This window comes from Hyla sarda, chromosome 4 (assembly GCF_029499605.1).
Source record: "Hyla sarda isolate aHylSar1 chromosome 4, aHylSar1.hap1, whole genome shotgun sequence".
Lineage (NCBI taxonomy): Eukaryota > Metazoa > Chordata > Amphibia > Anura > Hylidae > Hyla > Hyla sarda.
In genome coordinates, this window is record NC_079192.1 from 404,359,522 (window position 1) to 404,380,431 (window position 20,910).

At 41.3% G+C, this 20,910-nt stretch overlaps 1 non-coding gene across 1 annotated transcript; it reads left to right on the top strand.

The window, feature by feature from the left end:
- The first annotated feature begins 19,190 nt into the window (after positions 1-19,190).
- Positions 19,191-19,377, top strand: LOC130267806 (U2 spliceosomal RNA). Its single transcript, XR_008843291.1, has one exon. It is a non-coding gene; the product is annotated as a U2 spliceosomal RNA (small nuclear RNA).
- The last annotated feature ends 1,533 nt before the right edge of the window (positions 19,378-20,910 follow it).

A 20,910-nucleotide genomic window follows, 5' to 3' on the forward strand; every position in this document is an offset into this window, starting at 1 on the left:
TGGAATACCCCTTTAATGTATTTACACCTTCCGAATAGGGGACACTCTGAATAGCGCATGCGGACACACCTAATAGGGGACAAAACACTCCCAATAGGGGACAAAATTCTCTCTAATATTGCTTTTTATCATATTTTATAGGTAATTACACTCTGGGGTGAGTACAGGACAGTATTCTGTCCTTTAGAAAGATTTTTGAGCCTTTTTCCCCAATAGGGGACATCTCTCAATAGCCGACACTTTTTAATTCCCTGTGAGTGTCCGCTATTGGGAGATTCTACTGTACATTGTTATAGGGACTTCTGAGGTTGATACATTGTAATAGTAGATTCTGTACTTATAGATAGTGTTGAGCGGCATAGGCCATATTCGAATTCGCGAATATTCGCGAATATATGGATGAATATTCGTCATATATTCACGAATATTCGCATATTCGTTATATTCTCGTTTTATTTTCGCGTATGCGAAAATACGCATATGCGAAAATTAACATATGTGAAAATTCGCATATGCGGAAATTAGTATATGCTAATTTTCGTATATGCGAATTTTCGCACGCCAGTCTCACACAGTAGTATTATAGCCTTCTTTACACCACACAAGCTGGAAGCAGAGAGGGATGATCACTGTGATGTGTACTGTGAAGAAAAAAAAAACGAATATTCGTAATTAGGAATATATAGCGCTATATTCGCAAAATTCGCGAATTCGCGAATATGCGTTATTCGCGAATAATATTCGAATTGCGAATATTCGCGAGCAACACTACTTATAGAGACTTCTGTGGTTGGCCAATTGTTAGATGGGCTACTCATTGTTATGGGGAATTCTAGGGCTATAAGAACTTCTGAGGATTGCACATTGTTATGGGGAATTCTATGGATGGCACATTGTTATGGGGGCTTACTGCCTGGTCAGTTGTTATAGGGGCTGTTATGGCTGATCCATTTTCATGGGGGCTTCTTTAGAAAGTCCAATGTTATAGGGGCTTTTTCAGGTGCCTTATTATTATAGACCCTCTGTGGCTAGCATACTGTTATGGGGGCATTGTTGTGCGTCATAAAGGAACATTGAAAAAGATTAAAGGGGTACTCCGGTGGAAAACTTTTTTTTATTTTTATTTATTTTTAAATCAACTGGTGCCAGAAAGTTAAACAGATTTGTAAATTACTTCTATTAAAAAATCTCAATCCTTCCAGTACTTATTAGCTGCTGAATACTAGAGGAAATTCTTTTCTTTTTGGAACACAAAGCTCTCCACTGAATTATGACCACAGTGCTCTCTGCTGACATCTCTGTCCATTTTAAGAACTGTCCAGAGCAGGAGAAAATCCCCATAGCAAACATATGCTGCTCTGGACAGTTCCTAAAATGGACAGATATGTCAGCAGAGAGCACTGTGCTCACGATGTCAGCAGAGAGCACTGTGTTCCAAAAAAAAAAAGCAGAATTTTCTCATTAGTATTCAGCAGCTAATAAGTACTGGAAAGATTAAGATTTTTTAATAGAAGTAATTTACAAATCTGTTCAACTTTCTGGCACCAGTTGATTTAAAAAAAAATAAAACATTTCCACCGAAAAAAAAAATCAAAAAATAAAACTTTTCCACCGGAGTACCCCTTTAATGTGACATTTGCAGTATTTTTGTTGAGAATCCTCCTCTGGGGGGGGGGGGGTTGCATCTCTTCTTGATATTCAAGGACATGGGGTGCCAGAAAAGGCCCGAATCCCCCATGGCTTTGCCTTCATTTACCTCAGAACAGGACATTATCTCCAAATTTCCTCAAAGCAATGCTGTGCTTCCCGTATCGTGCAGAGAGTAGATGGAGGTCACTCCGTCCTGCCAGCCGCACAGTCTTTAAAGTGTATTTCCAGCTATTTGTTAGAAATGTCTGGAGCTGTGCCTCAGGGCGCCCTATCGACTATTGTCTGCGGTTCATCTGCGCCAATCTGGTCTCCAGGTTTAAAAAAAAAAAAAAAAAAAGGACGATTAATCATATTATTTGCAAATATAATGAAATGGCTGTGGCCGGAGTGCGAATCCAGAAGAATTGGCATAAAGCGCAAAATGTCAGCCCGCTCCTGCCGAAGAACATCTAAGGTGACATCTTTAGACCAGTGTTTCCCAACCAGGGTGCCTCCAGATGTTGCAAAACTACAACTCCCAGCATGCTGGGACACCTGGAGTTGTGGACACTCCGGTTGGGAAACACTTCTTTAGACAGATAGTTTAACCCCTTAACGACCACGTACGTATTTATTTACGTCTGTGGCCGGCTCCCGCAGTATAACGCGCGGTCATGCGGTGACCGCGTGTCCTATCTGGTCGGTCCCTATTGGGGCTATAACATTGCAAAAAAAAAGTGTAAAAAAAAGTTAATAAATGTAATCTTATTAAAGGGGTATTCCAGGTGCTGTGCGTCTACCAGTTTATGCATTACTATCAGGCATACAAAACTATATATGTATTTTTTCTTGGTTCTTTGTGCCGTCTCTTTATGGTCCTTTACTTATGTTTTTATAGATAGTATAATTTTTGTTCAAATAAAGATTAACGATTTTGTATAAAAAAGAAAAAAGGGGGTATTCCAGGGGGAAAAAACTGCTTCTTTTTTTATTTTATTTTTTATATCAACTGGCTCCAGAAAGTTAAACAGATTTGTATATTACTTCTATTAAACAATCTTAATCCTTCCAATAATTATCAGCTGCTGAAGTTGAGTTGTTCTTTTCTGTCTCACAGCAGTGCTCTCTGCTGACATCTCTGCTTGTCTCGGGAACTGCACAGAATAGAAGAGGATTGCTATGGGAATTTGCTTCTACTCTTGACAGTTCCCAAGACACGTGTCATCAGAGAGCACTTAGACAGAAAAGAACAACTCAGCAGCTCATAAGTACTGAAAGGATTAAAAAAATGTAATAGAAGTAATTTACAAATCTGTTTAACTTTCTGGAGCCAGTTGATATATGAAACAAAGTTTTTTCCTGGATAACCCCTTTAAAGGAGAACTCCAGAATATAAAAATTGTCACCCATAACTGCCGGCAGTAAAAAAAATAAAGATGTGCATACCTTCCTTCGCTCCCCCGGGGCCTCCGGTAACCGGCTCCGGTCTCCGCCACGATCCTCTTCCTGGTTGCCGGTGGTCGGCGAGTCATACTACGCTCAGCCAATCACCAGGCGCAGTGAAGTCCCGACTCGGCCGGCGATAGGCTGAGCGGCAGTGTGACCTTTTTTCGGCCCCGGCAGCAGGTGCCGGTGTAGTGAAGAATTTTGTGTCTTGAAGCGTTCTCACACTGCCGCTCAGCCTATCCCCGGCCGAATCGGGACTTCACTGCGGCTGGTGATTGGCTGAGCGTAGTATGACTCGCCGACCACCGGCAACCAGGAAGAGGATCGTGGCGAAGGCCAAAGCCGGTTACTGGTGGCCCCGGGGGAGCGGAGGAAGGTACGTACATCTTTATTTTTTTACTGCCGGCAGTATGGGGGACAATTTTTATATTCTGGAGTTCTCCTTTAACCCCTTCCCAATCCTTAATGTACCGGTACTTCATGGGACGGGTGAGTGGAATGTGGCACAGGCCCACGAGTCAGGTCAGCGTCACATTCGGCAATAGCTTGCAGACGTGCCAAGCAGTAAGCACATCTACTATGACATGCCCCTGACAGTATAGGGAAAGGAGCAAAGTAGGAGAGTGGTACACTGGCACCCCCTACCTGTTGCTTGCTTACTTCATCCCCCAATCCCATTATCCTTCTGCTAAATTTTTCCAATAGATAGGTGGCCTAGCTAGAGCTGTCCTGCCATGCGGAAGACCTGCAGACGTTGTAAGACTAGGTCAACTGCCCAAAACCGAGTATAGCCATACGCAACATGTGCGGTGTGTATGGACGGACTGTAGATCACTGAACCCATGTGGTCCTCAACGTCTTTTTGGATGAGGTGAGAACTCTGCGAGCTCTGCAGCCTACACATTCTGTAGTGGCTGTGCCTGGAATGGAACTGAGATGTAATTTACTGCAATACCAGGCACAGCCACAACCGAATTGATGGCGCTGTCACTAGGAAATAATACACAGGCCACGGCATGTGTCAGAAATTTGCACTCCCTTAATTAAATAATCTGGTAAAAATGGCATGTCCAAAGAATAGGCTATCAGTGTTCAGGTTCTGGGAAACCCAAGGAACAAAACACACCCTACACCCTGGTACCTTACTGCACTCACCCCATCCATTATCTTAAATAAGTTATCCAGGAATAGATAAACATATTCCTTTCTTCCAAAATAAGTACCGGCCTGGCCTTAGAGTGTGTGTGGTATTGCAACATCAATGGGACTGAGCTGCAATACCATACACAACCTGAGGGCAGGTGTGATGCTGTTTTTCCCTTTGTTTTGAAGATATCAGCTCTGTATTGCTAATCCTGGATAAACCCACTTTGAAAGAGACACCACCAAAAAAGAGAAATCATCCTCTTACATCCTCATTTTTTCTTTTGTGCTCCATAATATAACAATTCTGGAGTATCTTCTCTTAAAGGGGTACTCCGGTGGAAAACAATATATTTCAAATCAAAGTTAAACATTTGTAAATTACTTCTGTTTAAAAATCATAATCCTTCCAGTACTTATCAGCTACTTTATACTACCGAGGAAGTTATTTTCTTTTTGAATTTCCTTTCTGTCTGACCACAGTGCTCCCCTGCTGACACCTCTGTCCGTGTCAGGAACTGTCAGAGCAGAAGAGGTTTGCTATGTGGATTTTCTTCTGCTCTGGACAGTTCCTGACATGGACAGAGGTGTCAGCAGAGTGCACCGTGATCAGGCAGAAAATAAATTCAAAAAGAAAATAAATTCCTGTGGAGGATACAGCAGCTGATAAGTACTGGAAGGATTACGATTTTTAAATAGAAGTAATTTACAAATCTGTTGAACTTTCTAGCACCAGGTGATAAAATAAAAATGTTTTCCACTGGAGTACCCCTTTAATGGTAATGCCTAGACGTCAATATGTTCATACATTTCCATAAGGAATTACAGAGGGACAGCACAATGCAGAGAAAAGTATTTACTAGACCTTTCATTCCAGGTGAGCTGACAGGGCTGCTGATTTATGGGGCTTCTTGTTACAATGATTTGTTTCGCGGGCAGATAGGGCACAACAGGGGGTGTCAGAGGTGAAAGCCGCTTCTACTCAGGTGTATAAGGGGGGAATCTCCGATTGGGAAAGACTATGTACTATATATGGATCTATAGATAGTTCGGTACATTACAAGAAAATATTACTAAAAATACAGCTTTAATATATGAATATTGAGTTGATTTCAACTAATTTCCTTCTGCTTGTCTCAGACATGATCTGAGCTTTTCCCTAAACACTTCCCCCCCCCCCCCAATCTGTAGCTTCACTCTTGGCGCCCATGCTGAGACCTACATAGTACAACACAAGCGGCACAATTAATCCCCACTGTGCAGAGATTGCAGTGTTGTTGTCTGCGGCGCAGTGGGGGAAATAACTTACCATGGAAATCCAGGTAAAGAGGGATGAAGAAGAGTTTTCACTGGCAATCAATGCAAGAAAATAGTCACCATTTACGATCCTCTTCTGAGCCCCACCGTGCTACAAAGAATAACAGAAGAGAAATTTCCAATGAACCTGTGACAGGCGTATTTAGATCCAATGGGGAGTCGTTATTGTTAGAAAGTTCTTCTTGGCCATTCTGCACATCTTTGCGCTCCAGCACCACGTTCGTCTTCTAGTTTGGCAGAATGATGTTGGGCAGCACGAGCATGGCACACATGTAGGTCCCCTATTCCCCCTGTGGATAGGGGATAGGTTTTAAAGAAGTGAAGTACCCCTTTTAATGTGCACTGGTTCTTAAGTTCTCAGAATTAATGAATATGCTGGATGAAGATGTTCACAGTATGGTTTTCACACTCTGCAGTGACTTTTGTAAATGATACTCGGAAAGGTCCATCCAGGTAAAACTTCCTGACCTGACCATAGGCCCAAGAAGAAATCAGTGTAATGCAAAGAGGCCCTTGTTTAGCATTCTCCTCTTGGAGACAGGAATTCTGTAGGAAAATATTCTCTCCAAGACACAGACTTGATTTTAGACCTAGTTATAAGACATGTGGTCTAGGTGTAAATACATCAATAGCAGGGGACAGGAAATATACACTTTGCTGGCTGGCTAGATGCAGGAACAGGACTAGGAAATTTGGCAAGAAACAGGCCTAAACTGTTTTTAACATGTTTAGCTTCTCTGCTTCTCCCTGAAGAGAGAGGTTGGACTAGGGAGTTCTCCTGCAATAATTGGCTAGGAGCAGCATGTGACCAAAGCATCATTCTTCTGAACATTAAATGCTAGAAATGAAAACTTTCCTACAATGTATGTTACCTAAAACTAGGAATAAGAAACTGTCATCAGGAAATATGTTATCGAATTAACAGGAAAACATAAACCTTTCCCTGAGTGTGGCCCAGAGCGCTCAACCCAATCTCAAAAAAGTGTATGGTACTTATCTTACAGCACAGGACAGTGGAAAGATCGATCTGATAGATCAATTAATCTATTACAAGCACTCGACTTGCTTATAACAGGCCCGGTTAAAAGAATAAACATAATATTTAAAAAAAAAGAAAAATCTGTCCCCCTTAAAAAAAAAAATCCCAGTTTCCAAATAAAACACTGGTGATACACAGATTTAGTTATTTTAATAAAATTTTTCCTAATGACAAGTTCCTTTAAAGTGAAGAAGCCAGAGAGAAACCATAAGACGTAAAATACAAAGAAACAAGTGCAAAAAGGTGGAAGTAAACAAGAATAAACAGATATTCTTAGCTATAAGTCAAGGACACAGCTATCCAGGGACAGAACACACATCCGGAGTGAGAGTACATTGACTTCCAAACATGGCTGCACTTGAGCAGTCATCATCCACTCCAACTTCTCCATAGTTCCATCACAGTGTTCAAAAGAGCCCTTGAGCGATGGCATCTGTAGCTTTTATATCCTCCATAGGTCAGCAATGCACAAAACTTCCTGAAAGACCAACAACCCACCTTGGTTCCCATGAACAAATGTTTAGACGAGTAAAAATAGTTGTTTCAGACACTGTATAGGAGTATTATTTAGGTATTGTATAGAAGTATTATTAGGATGAATAAGAGAATTATTTGGGTGGGCCCTCTTACAATGAACCATGACTCATTTGATTTGACTTTTTTTTTTAACATATATTGCTCCTCCCCCGATATAGTCTTTTTTTTTCACTTATAGTTTGGCATATGCTGTATATATTCACTGCTCAAAAAAATAAAGGGAACACTAAGATAACACATCCTAGATCTGAATGAATGAACTAATCGTATGAAATACTTTCGTATTTCCATTGAATGTGCTGACAACAAAATCCCACAAAAATTATCAATGGAAATCAAATGTATCAACCCATGGAGGTCTGGATATGGAGTCACACTCAAAATCAAAGTGGAAAACCACATTACAGGCTGATCCCACTTTATGTAATGTCCTTAAAACAAGTCACAATGAGGCTCAGTAGTGTGTGTGGCCTCCACGTGCCTGTATGACCTCCCTACAATGCCTGGACATGCTCCTGATGAGGTGGTCTCCTGAGGGATGCCCTCCCAGGCCTGGACTAAAGCATCCGCCAACTCCTGGACAGTCTGTGGTGCAATGTGGCATTGGTGGATGGAGCGAGACATGATGCCCCAGATGTGCTCAATCGGATTCAGGTCTGGGGAATGGGCATACCAGTCCATAGCATCAATGCCTTCCTCATGCAGGAACTGCTGACACACTCCAGCCACATGAAGTCTAGCATTGTCTTGCATTAGGAGAAACCCAAGGCCAACCGCACCAGCATATGGTCTCACAAGGGGTCTGTGGATCTCATCTCGTTACCTAATGGTAGTCAGGCTACCTCTGGCAAGCACATGGAGGGCTGTGCGGCACCCAATGAAATGCCACCCCACACCATTACTGACCCACCGCCAAACCGGTCATGCTGGAGGATGTTGCAGGCAGCAGAACGTTCTCCACGGTGTCTCCAGACTCTGTCACGTGCTCAGCGTGAACCTGCTTTCATCTGTGAAGAGCACATGGTACCAGTGCCAAATTTGCCAATCTTGGTGTTCTCTGGCAAATGCCAAACATCCTGCACGGTGTTGTGCTGTAAGCACAACCCCCTCCTGTGGACGTCGGGCCTCATACCACTCTCATGGAGTCTGTTTCTGACCGTTTGAGTCGACACATGCACATTTGTGGCCTGCTGGAGGTCATTTTGCAGGGCTCTGGCAGTGCTCCTCCTGCTCCACCTCCAAAGGCAGAGGTAACGGTCCTGCTGCTGGGTTGTTGCCCTCCTACGGCCTCCTCCACGTCTGATGTACTGCCCTGTCTCCTGGTAGCGCCTCCATGCTCTGAACACTACGCTGACAGACACAGCAAACCTTCTTGCCACAGCTCGCATTGATGTGCCATCCTGGATGAGCTGCACTACCTGAGCCACTAGTGTGGGTTGTAGACTCCGTCTCATGCTACCACTAGAGTGAAAGCACCGCCAGCATTCAAAAGTGACCAAAACATCAGCCAGGAAGCATAGGAACTGAGAAGTAGTCTGTGGTCACCACCTGCAGAACCACTCCTTCATTGGGGGTGTCTTGCTTATTGCCTATAATTTCCACCTGTTGTCTGTTCCATTTGCACAACAGCATGTGAAATTGATTGTCAATCAGTGTTGTTCCTGAGTGGACAGTGTGATTTCACAGAAGTGTCATTGACTTGGAGTTACATTGTGTTGTTTGAGTGCTCCCTTTATTTTCTTGAGCAGTGTATATACACACACACACACATATATATATATATATATATATATATATATATATATATATATATATATATATATATATATCTATCAGTAGAAGACCTCAGCACACAAATCCGATTAGGTGAAAAAAATGTGAAATTTATTCCATAATCAGGTGAAAGTTACAGCAACGTTTCAACCAGCTCTCCTGGTCTTTCTCAAGCTTGAGGAAGACCAGGAGAGCTGGTTGAAACGTTGCTGTAACTGTCACCTGATTATGGAATAAATTTCACATTTTTTTCACCTAATCGGATTTGTGTGCTGCGGACTTCTACTAATTTATAGCTACATTTGGACCACTAACCTGGGTCCGGCTCTGCGTGCCCCACTACACCTTTTTTAGGGTGCTGCTCCCCTTGGATTGCTATATATATATATATATATATATATATATATATATATATATATATTATTATTATTATAATTTTTTTTTTTTTTTACATCTTTGAGTTGGTTCTTTTTCCAATATTGCAGACTCTGTTACTCTGCTCTGTGTGATTACGGACCTCAGCAGCTGAGGAGATGAGGTATATATTACAAGGGTGGGAGAGGGGTAATAAGTGTCTTCATACAGGCGTCGTCTACCACAGATGACCCTGAGAGTCTACAGAGTGAAATATCCAATATAGTCATTACCCTCTAAGTATAAGCCTTGCGGGTGGCTTATAGCAGGTTGAATGCAGCCGACACCCGCTCTCAACCTTTATCAACCCATCATTTTCTTACATGGCACATACATAATACGTGCAGAATAATATACGTTGTGATATATTAGAAGGATGGGCCCCTGAGCCGTATATACTCAAAATATATAGCAATAAATCTAAAATACAAATATACAAAATATATGTCATATTAGTCATGGATTATTTAAAGGGGCACTCCGCCCCTAGAAATGGGGGCCCTCTGCCCCTAGATTAGATGTCTGATCGCGGGGGGCCTGCTGCTGTGTACCCCCGCGATCTCGGCTGCGGCCCCCCGCTGACATCACTGCACAGAACTAACTTGCTCTGTACGTAATGACAAGCGATATAGGGGCCAGAGCATCGTGACATCATCGCTCCGCCCCCATTGTGACATCAAGGCCCGCCCCCTTAATGCAAGTCAATGGGAGGGGACGTAACGACCACCACGCCCCCACCTATAGACTTGTATTGAGGGGCGGAACGTGACATCACGATGCTCCGGCCCCTGTATCGCCCGCCATTACGCACAGAGCGTGTTTGCTCTGTGCAGTGATGTCAGTGGGGTGCCGCAGCCGAGATCACAGGGGTCCCCAGCTGCGGGCCCCCCCGCGATCAGATGTCTCATCCCCTATCCTTTGGATAGGGGATAACATGTCTGGGGCGGAGTAAGAATGCAAACCATATGGAAATGTGAACCTGTAACATAATTTGTATACAGGTATTATTTGAGCATTATATAGAACTTTTTCGGGTTGGGAAACACTGATCTAGGCATTGCATAGAGGTATTATTAGACAGTGTATGGGTGTACTATTTAAAGGGGTTATCCAAAAATAGAAAAAAAAAAGCTAATTTATTTCAAAAACAGCTCCACGTCTGTCCCCAGTTTGTGTGTGGTATTACAACACGGCAAATTTTTTTGTACCTGTTTTTTTGTTGGGACATAAACTACGTTGACAGATTTTCTGATATGTGATCCCGACCTTTAAAGGACATTATATGGCAGTATTTTTTGGGGGTATCGCATGGAAGTATTTTTAGACACTGTATGCAAGTAATATTTAGGCATTGCATAGATGTATTATTTGGATACTGATAGTGTGTTAAAAAATAAATAAAAAAAATAAAACAAATACTGAATAACATTTTACTTCTATTTAAAAATAAATAAATAAATATCTCTACTGCTAAAGGAACACTTCATGGCAAAGTGATTGTGTGTTGTACCTAAGTCTGTGTTGTACCTAATGCAGGTCCTTAATGGGGCGGGGCATGACCCATTAATTTTCTGATTGGTGTTTTGTGAATCCTTGTCTTATGCCCCGCCCTTAAAGGGGTACTCCCGTGGAAAACTTTTTTTTTTTAATCAACTGGTGCCAGAAAGTTAAACAGATTTGTAAATTACTTCTATTAAAAAATCTTAATCCTTCCAGTACTTTTTAGGGGCTATTTACTACAGAGGAAATGCTTATCTTTTTATATTTCTCTGATGTCATGACCACAGTGCTCTCTGCTGACATCTCTGTCCATTTTAAGAACTGTCCAGAGTAGGAGAAAATTCCCATAGCAAACATATGCTGCTCTGGACAGTTCCTAAAATGGACAGAGATGTCAGCACAGAGCACTGTGGTCATGACATCAGAGAAATCCAAAAAGATAAACATTTCCTCTGTAGTATACAGCCCCTAAAAAGTACTGGAAGGATTAAGATTTTTTAATAGAAGTATTTAACAAATCTGTTTAACTTTCTGCCACCAGTTGATTTAAAAAAAAAAAAAAAAAAAAATTTCCACGGGAGTACCCCTTTAAGGGTGCATTCCCACCTGACGTATGTTTCTGCATATTTGCTGCTGGGTATTTTCCCACCCATTGACATCAATGGGAAAAAAAAATACGCAGCAGCAAATACGCCAGGTGGGAACGTCCCCTAAAGCTTTGCACTCGGCATTACACAGAGTATCAGTTTTGCCAATTCTTTTTGTTGGAGTTGAATAAATTTTACCGTATTTGTCAGTGGGTATAGCGACATCTAGAGGCCAAGTGTAACATTAAAAAAAATATGTATATTAATAACTAAAATTCTTCCTTTATCTTCAACCATATACACCCACAGCAATGAGGATGATCTGGTTTTAAATTATGATTATTTAAAAAGTGAAATCTAATTATTTAAAACAGTGGTCTTCAAACTGTGGCCCTCCAGATGTTGCAAAAACTACAACTCCCAGCATGCCCGGACAGCCAACGGCTGTCCGGGCATGCTGGGAGTTGTAGTTTTGCAACATCTGGAGGGCCACAGTTTGAAGACCGCTGATTTAAAAGCAGAGATTCTGGATTTCACCCTTGGATTGTGTCTGGTATATACAGGCTCCTTGTGATGGTTTGTCATGAAATAAAGGAACAGCATGAAGCAGCAAGGCTTTCCTGGGTGCGGAATAGATAAATCTTTCTGCTCATCTGCTCAGCAATCTGTTACCGGCATCTTCTTGTATTTTTTATTTTTTTTTCCCTACAATTCAGAACAGGCTGCATCTTCCTATTCCTCTCCCTCATATGTTAATTCGCAGGAGTCCGTCAGACTTTTATAACACCGAGGTAGAGACATTCCGAATCTGTATATTTCCATAGTAATGTAGCGAAAACACATAAAACAAGAAAATGTAATGAGGAAGATAAATCACCAGATCTGATCATCGCTTGTTTACCTGGAGCAGAATGGAATAGAATTGGCTTTGCAGTTAATTCAGGAGTTTTATATTGTTAGAGGCGGCAGCAAAGTTCTGGATGGAGTTTGATCATGGATGTAATAAATCTAGTACAAGATCCGCTCCTCCTACTGTTATTATTATTTCTATTGTTTTTATTTTTGCTATTATTAGCAGGTGTAATAGTATTATTCCTATTTTTATAAGTAGTCATTATTAGAGATGAGCGAACTTACAGTAAATTCGATTCGTCACGAACTTCTCGGCTCGGCGGTTGCTGACTTTTCCTGCATAAATTAGTTCAGCTTTACGGTGCTCCGGTGGGCTGGAAAAGGTGGATACAGTCCTAGGAAAGAGTCTCCTAGGACTGTATCCACCTTTTCCAGCCCACCGGAGCACCTGAAAGCTGAACTAATTTATGCAGGAAAAGTCATCAACTGCCGAGCCGAGAAGTTCGTGACGAATCGAATTTACTGTAAGTTCGCTCATCTCTAATTATTATTATTACTAGTAGTAGTAGTAGTAGTTATCATTATTATTATTATTATTATTATTATTATTGTTGTTGTTGTTGTTAGTAGTAGTAGTAGAAATAGTTAATTATTATTATTATTATTATTATTATTATTATTATTAATAATATTATTATTATGTACTTCTACTACTACTACAATTATTATTGCTGCTATTATTAATAGTATTTGTAATTGTAGCAGTAACAGTATTACTGATATAATTACTAATATATATATATATATATATATATATATATATATATATATATTTTTTTTTTTTTTTTTTTTTATTATAGTCATTTAATTTTTATTGTTAGTAATTATAGCTGTAAGTAGTATTAGTATCCCTTTCCCTTGGCATGCCTTTTTTGGGCTTAAAGGGGTACTCCGCTTCTCAACAAACTGTTCGGAATGCTGGAGCCAGCGCCGGGAGCTCGTGACATCATAGCTCCATCCCTCATGACGTCACTCCCCACCCCCTCAACCCAAGTCTATTGGAGGGGGCATCACGCCCCCTCCCATAGCCTTGCATTGAGGGGGTGGGGCGTGACATCATGAGGGGGTGGGGCTATGATATCACGAGCTCCCGCTGCTGTTTGTTCCAAACACTGAGCAGTGGAGTACCCCTTTAATGCCCAAGCAATTATTATTATTATTTATTTATTTTTTTATATTTTTTGCTTTTTCATTTTCACCTTCCAAGAGCCATTACTATTATACTTTTACGTTGACAAGGACATATGAGGGCTTGTTTTTTGCAGGACAGGTTGTACTTTTTAATGCCACTATTTTGAGGTCCATATATCTTATTGGCTAATTTTTATTAACTCTTTTTTGTTGGTCAGATGAAAAAAAATTGATTTTCTCATAAATTTGTTGCATTTTAAATTTACACCATTCCGAGTATGATAAAAATATTATTCTGATAGCCAGTATAATTACAAGGAAACCAAATGTATATAGGACTTTTATACTACATTGCCATATTAGAAACATTTAAGAAAAAAATATTCTAATTATTGTCGTCACAACTAACTTTTCAATTTTTCCCCTGACGACGCTACATTAGGACTCATGTTATATGAGAAAAGTTTTTATTGGTACCACTTTATTCATTTATTTATTTTATTTTATTTATTTCTTTATTTAATTATTATTATTATTATTTATTTATTTATTTTTTTGGGGGGGGGTGTTAATTATACATTATTTTATGTATATTTTGGAAAACTCTTTTAGAGACTGGTATTTTCCCAAAAATATGGGTCTTTCAAATTGCAAAGGTTGTCCGATAACGAAACCTATTTTCAACTATCAACTATCTAATAAATGAAGATAGGATGGACGTTCAAAAAGTTTCTACATTTTTATATTTTCGATGGAAATCGTAAAGCTAAGTAGTAATCAGTCATTTCTTAGCGTGTCATGTGACTTGCGTCGCAAAGAAGTGTGACTATGTAGAGAAGTGAGGTCATTTTTTATTTTTTTTTAAAGTAATTTGCTTTGAAAGAAATTTAAGTTAAAAAAGTGCTAAAACTTTATAAACGTCCTTCGTATATTGGGGAACATATATTGAACATAAGGTTATTTTACCACCTTTCTGTGGTCTTTCATGCTTTCTTTCTGGTTTTGATACAAACTGTCTGCTTTGTTGTGTTCAGCCAAACGTCCCTATGTTGTATACACCCTGTAACACAATTGTACCCAACCCAGTCCTTAAGACCCACCAATACTCCCTGTTTTTTTCAGATACCTCATTGGAAAATAAACATGGTAAAATTGAAATACTGGACAGTTGTTAGGTCTGGGGACCACTGCTTTAACAGACTTCCTGTTCCTGTGTACAAGACACTCTAGCCAGGAATTCAGCCAACTCTATTTCCCTTCTACTACACTTTTTTGACTTTGTGGGAGGGAGATCCAGTTGGCTGAAATCCTGGCTAGAGTGTCCTGTAGGCAGGAATCGGAAGTCTATTACAGGATGTACACCAGGCACGTTGGGCTGAAGTCAACAGAGCAGACAGTTTTCGCCAAAAGCAGAAGAAAAGCATGAAAGACCAGGTAGTAAAATAATCTTATTGACCAACATATGTTCATTTATTAGACAGTTCTACTTTGCCCCCTTTTTAGCCAAATACATTTTTTCTATTTCACTTTAGCACTTGACCTAGGAGCTTACAATTAAAATGTGTTCCCACCAGGTGTTGCATTCTCCTCCAGATTGCCCTGGTATAGTTTCCCATTTGAAGACATTGTTTCTCAGTTTACCGCACAGAGACGCACGTCTTGTAAAACATGTACACCGGGGTCAGGTTTAGCACCCCAGGAAAGGCGTCTGATTATCCGCTGCTGGGAAAAAGAGCAAATGGCAACATTAAAGTCTCCAATGTTAATTACAGAAAGAAACTTCCAAGAGACACATCGAACCTCACATCTAATTTGTTTCATTTGTCACACACCCTGGAGTCGAGGTTGGAATAATTGTCGTGTTGCCTGCCTGTGTGATCCCTGCACCCTGTAGTTAACAACTGCTGTTCCCGGCCATATGGAAGTCGGCGTGCCAGTTATCTGGAGGATTTACAAATGACTTTGGTACGTGTGGCGCTGGCTCCGAGCTTTGTGGATTTTGTAAACAAGGGGGATTGTTACTCTATGGATACGATCCAGCCAAGTCAGCGATTAATTCACAGCTATAAATGCTTGAGTGTTATGTTATAGTGGCGGTAATAGGATTCCATGCCGGTAATAGCTTTAGGAAGCGCCCTACCTGTAACTTTTTCCCTCACCTTCAGTAAATCAACCTTCTTTCCTGCCGATCCTCTTACATAGCTCTTGATGTCTTCTTGTGCTAACCCTCTACACGTCTACCCCAACATTGACCAGTTTAGTGGTCCAGCTGGTTCTCCCCGGTTGTTGATGCTATAGCCAAATTTGGCAAACCAGGGAGAAGCATTGCCTTACCCAGTCGTCACTTGCGTGTTTTGTGTGATCTTCCCCTCTACCGCTCATTCGGATAGCTGTCTCAACCTCCTCCTTCCTCTTCCTTCTGTGACCACTGCTTTCCAACCCAGTATGGTGGATGTTTGCTGGTTAGAGGAACCTGTAGCTAAACATTTTCAAGCCACCCCTGCTCCACATGGGAGGCTGACCTTCACTTACGTACCCACAGTGCCACAAGCCACCAGGGCAGCACCATTGTGTGCTAACCCTGTGCACACTAGCCGCAACACTGATTATGGGCCCCAATTTAGGCTCTCAATTGGAATCTTCCTTTCTTTGTAGCTGTTTGGTTCTTCTACTTTCATCAGATTGCATTATCTCTACGGGAGCCGAATATATAAAAGTTATACACCTCCCCTCAAGCTCTGTTTGTATACTACTGCTGCAATTTCTACGGGAGTAGAATATATAAAAGTTATACACCTCCCCTCAAGCTCTGTTTGTATACTGCTGCTGCTATCTCTATGAGAGCAGGATATATAGTAGTTATACACCTCCCCTCAAACTCTATCTGTATACTGCTGCTGCTATCTCTCCGGGAGCAGGATATATAATAATTATACACTTCCCCTCAAGCTCTATTTGTATACTGCTGCTGCTATCTCTATTATGGACATTTATCAAGGGGTTTAGTCAGGTTTTCTTTACTATAATTGTCGCAAAATTGTCACAACTGCGACTACGCGATTTTTCGTGCGACATTTTGACTGGAAAGTGAGAAAAGCAAGTTTTCAATAATTAACAACGTAGTAATAATTTTAAAATGGACTACGGGTAGTCAGGTATTTATTAACTGCGACAGTCGCAACTGCGCAAAAAAAAGTCGCAACAGGGTTAATGGCTAGTACACAGCTGTCATGAATCCTCCTATAAACATGAATGGAGGGGGCATGGTGGCTGTGCTCACCAGTCATCCGTCATGGAGATAAGTTCGCTCTATGCACTGACTGGGGTGCCGCGGTGGAGATCACAGGGGTTCCCAGCGGCTGGACCCCGTGATCAGGCATGTCTAGCTGCGGAGTACCCCTTTAAAGGAGAACTCTAGCCAAGACTAACTTACCTATGGATATAGAATAAGTAGCTGATTGCGGAGAGTCCAACCGCTGGGATCTCTGCAATCACCAGCAGCTTAAATAGTTGATCAGGTGCAGTGATCAAACTCCATTCCCTCTCTTTGCAAAGCCAGAGAATTAGTGGAAAATGTAGGTGGCATTAGGAATCCATACCAGTGATGGAATTGCATTACTAAAACAGGTAAGCACAAGACATACACAAGAACATTTTTCTCTAAGAATAGCCTATGCTGCACTATATAAGTGAAAAAAAGGTTTGGATGACATTAATGTCTTTTTATTTATTTTTTAAACCAATCAAATGAAGACTCGGTCAATAAATCGCTAAATGAGCAGACATTCAAAACCGCAACTCACCACTTTGGTCTCTTTATGGCTAAGTTTCCACTTGTTTTTTTTCTGGCAGTTTTTGGAATACAGCCACTGCAGTTTTTAAGCCAAAGCCAGAAGTATATTCAAAAGGAATAGGACATATAAAGGAAGGACTTACACTTCTCCTCCCTTATGGATCCATTTCTGATTTTGGCTCAAAAACTGCAGTGGCAGATATCCAAAAACTGCCAGAAAAAAAGACAAGTGGAAAATTTGCCTATCACTGTCTTGTTTTTTATTATTTTCATTTTTTTATAATGTTACATTAAAACTTTATTAACATATAGATATGTGTGTAAGACAAAACAAAACAGGGAATGTAAATATGTTGCCTCTGGGGGTAAAAGAAAAGGATCCCCTGGTGATGTAAAAATCATTAGTAATCAGTTGTTTCCATTTCTTTGTTTTCCAATTCCCTTCTGCATCATCAAAACCATGGCAGTGCCCATCCCATTGTTAGCAGATGTAAATTTTTGCTAAACTATGTTTAATGCATACTTTTTGAATGACTTTAACCCCTTAAGGACTCAGCCCATTTTGGCCTTAAGGACTCAGACAATTAAATTTTTACGTTTTCATTTTTTCCTCCTCGCCTTCTAAAAATCATAACTCTTTTATATTTTCATCCACAGACTAGTATGAGGGCTTGTTTTTTTGTGCGATCAGTTGCCCGTTGTAATGACATAACTCATTATATCATAAAATGTATGGCGCAACCAAAAAACACTATTTTTGTGGGGAAATTAAAACGAAAAACGCAATTTTGCTAATTTTGGAAGGTTTCGTTTTCATGCCGTACAATTTACGGTAAAAATGACATGTGTTCTTTATTCTGAGGGTCAATTCGATTAAAATGATACCCATTATTACATACTTTTCTATTATTGTTGCGCTTAAAAAAAATCACAAACTGTTTAACCAAATTAGTACGTTTATAATCCCTTTATTTTGATGACCTCTAACTTTTTTATTTTTCCGTATAAGCAGCGGTATGGGGGCTCATTTTTTTGCGCCATGATCTGTACTTTTTTTTCGATACCACATTTGCATATAAAAAACTTTTTTAATATATTTTTAAATTTTTTTTAAAATAAAATGTATTAAAAAAGTAGCAATTTTGGACTTTTTTTTTTTTCGTTCACGCCGTTCACCGTACGGGATCATTAACATTTTATTTTAATAGTTCGGACATTTACGCATGCGGCGATACCAAATATGTCTATAAAAAAAAAATTACGCTTTTTGGGGGTAAAATAGGAAAAAAAACTGACGTTTTACTTTTTTTATTGGGGGAGGGGATTTTTCACTTTTTTTTTACTTTTACATTTTTTTTAAATTTTTTTTTACACTTGAATAGTCCCCATAGGGGACTATTCATAGCAATACCATGATTGCTAATACTGATCTGTTCTATGTATAGGACAGATCAGTGTTATCGGCGATCTTCTGCTCTGGTCTGCTCGATCTCAGACCAGAGCAGGAGACGCCGGGAGCCGGAAGGTGAGGGGACCTCCGTGCGGCGTTCTGAATGATCGGATCCCCGCAGCAGTGCTGCGGGCGATCCGAACATTCATTCAAATCGCGCACTGCCGCAGATGCCGGGATCTGTATTGATCCCGGCACCTGAAGGGTTAATGGCAGACGCCCGCGAGATCGCGGGCGTCCGCCATTGCCGGCGGGTCCCTGGCTGCGATCAGCAGCCGGGATCAGCCGCGCATGACACGGGCATCGCTCCAATGCCCGCGGTTATGCACAGGACGTAAATGTACGTCCTGGTGCGTTAAGTACCACCGCACCAGGACATACATTTACGTCCTGCGTCCTTAAGGGGTTAATGTATGGTGTGTGATCCCTTTGATATCCCTAGTCACATTTCAAGAGTGGAATATTGACTTACAGTGTAGCCCCCAATAGGTGGCACTAGAGAGACAGCTCTTCTTTCTTATCGCTTCTCGGCCTTTTGGCTAAGATCAAGTGTAGTATCTGTTCTTATCAGTTTCATGCCGGTGGCAGGCGATGCCGGTGTGGAGCTGGTGGGGATGGGTGCTGCATGGTAGGGGGCAGGTGTACCGAGGCGTTCTGGGGCTGGTTCTGAGGAATCAGTTAGACGACTGCCCTGATGTGACCTGTCTCCTCCGAGTCTCGCCATGAGGCTGAGAGGGTCTTGATCCGAGGAACTTTAGTTGAAGCACGGGCACCATGATCTCTTCACCTTGTGGCACTCACCTCTTGATTCCCGGCCTTCTGGCTAGGATCAGAGAAATTTTTATAGATCCGGCCGTATGTCCGGGCAGTATATCTGCACACATTCACTTATTTATTTATTTTTGTCTCACTGTGTCACTTTTTGCGTGTTGTGTGTTCACAGGATTTGTCAGGATGCGGTAGCCCTTCTAGGTGTCCCTCCTGGTGGTCTAGGGGAGGTGTGTGTGGCCATTAGGTTCCGCACCTCCCTGCAAACACCCCGGGTACTCCTGCTTTGGCAGGGTACCTACCGTTATCGGCTCTGCGGGCAGATACCTTGGCTAACGCCAAGGGGGATGCCGGGAGCATTTGTGGTCCCTTAGTAGCTTCGGTGAAAAAGGGACATCGAACCTGGAACCTCGCAGGTACCTTTCGGTCCGGAGGCGAAGGGTAAGGTTTGTTGGGGGGGCGTCTCTCCTATCGGAGAAGGGCTTGCGATAGACCGCATCCTTTGTGCACCTTTTTTTTAGTGTAACACATTTGCACTTTTTCTTGCACTTTGGGTGATTCGAGAGCACGTTCCTCTGCTCTTAGAAGAAAAAAAAAAAAAAAGAGACAGCTCTTCTTTCTTCTAGAGCGCTAATTTGCATAACCTTTTCCCATGAAACATTGCTTGTACGAATCGGAACAATGAGAAAGCTTCTCCTAGGTCAATGTTTTCCAACCAGGGTGCCTCCAGCTGTTGCAAAACTACAACTCTCAGCATGCCCGGACAGCCGAAGGCTGTCCGGGCATGCTGGGAGTTGTAGTTTTGCAACAGCTGGAGGCACCCTGGTTGGGAAACTCTGTATTAGATCATATATTCTATACAGTCTCGATGCTTAGACATAGACAACTCTCCCGTTGAGAGTCTATGACTATCTGTAACCGAATCCTTTAAGGACTACATACAGCACAATGACTATTTTCTCCCTGTTGTCTCGCCAGACATCCCCATCATTTCTGCATATCTCCGCTCTCCTTATCAGTTTCCTCCTCCTTTAGGAAAATTTTCAGTACATAATGTGACCGATATGAAAGGCAGCGATAAAAATGAAACGTTTCTATCTGTCTGGCAGTGACATTTAAAATGGCACATCTCCCTCTTATGGTTTATGATGCCAGCCGAGGTTCTGAGAAGAAAGATACTGCCTCTTATTTTATGTCGGCCATCCATAAAATTATATTTATCTGCTCCTAATACGGCAGGAGAAGGTGAATCTCTTCTCGGCAAAAGCCTCGGTGACGGTAAGGTTTAACACGCGAAAAGTTTTTATTTGTGATAGGGGCATAAAGAACACAGAATAAAAAAGAAAGTGCATGAAACTCATACGGCCTCGTAAATTTTACCGCGTACTTCACCCGAAACACGTGACCGCGCTCTTATACCGTTAATTTAAAGGAAGGCTTCATTTTGAACGACTTCTTTTGCGGGATCGAT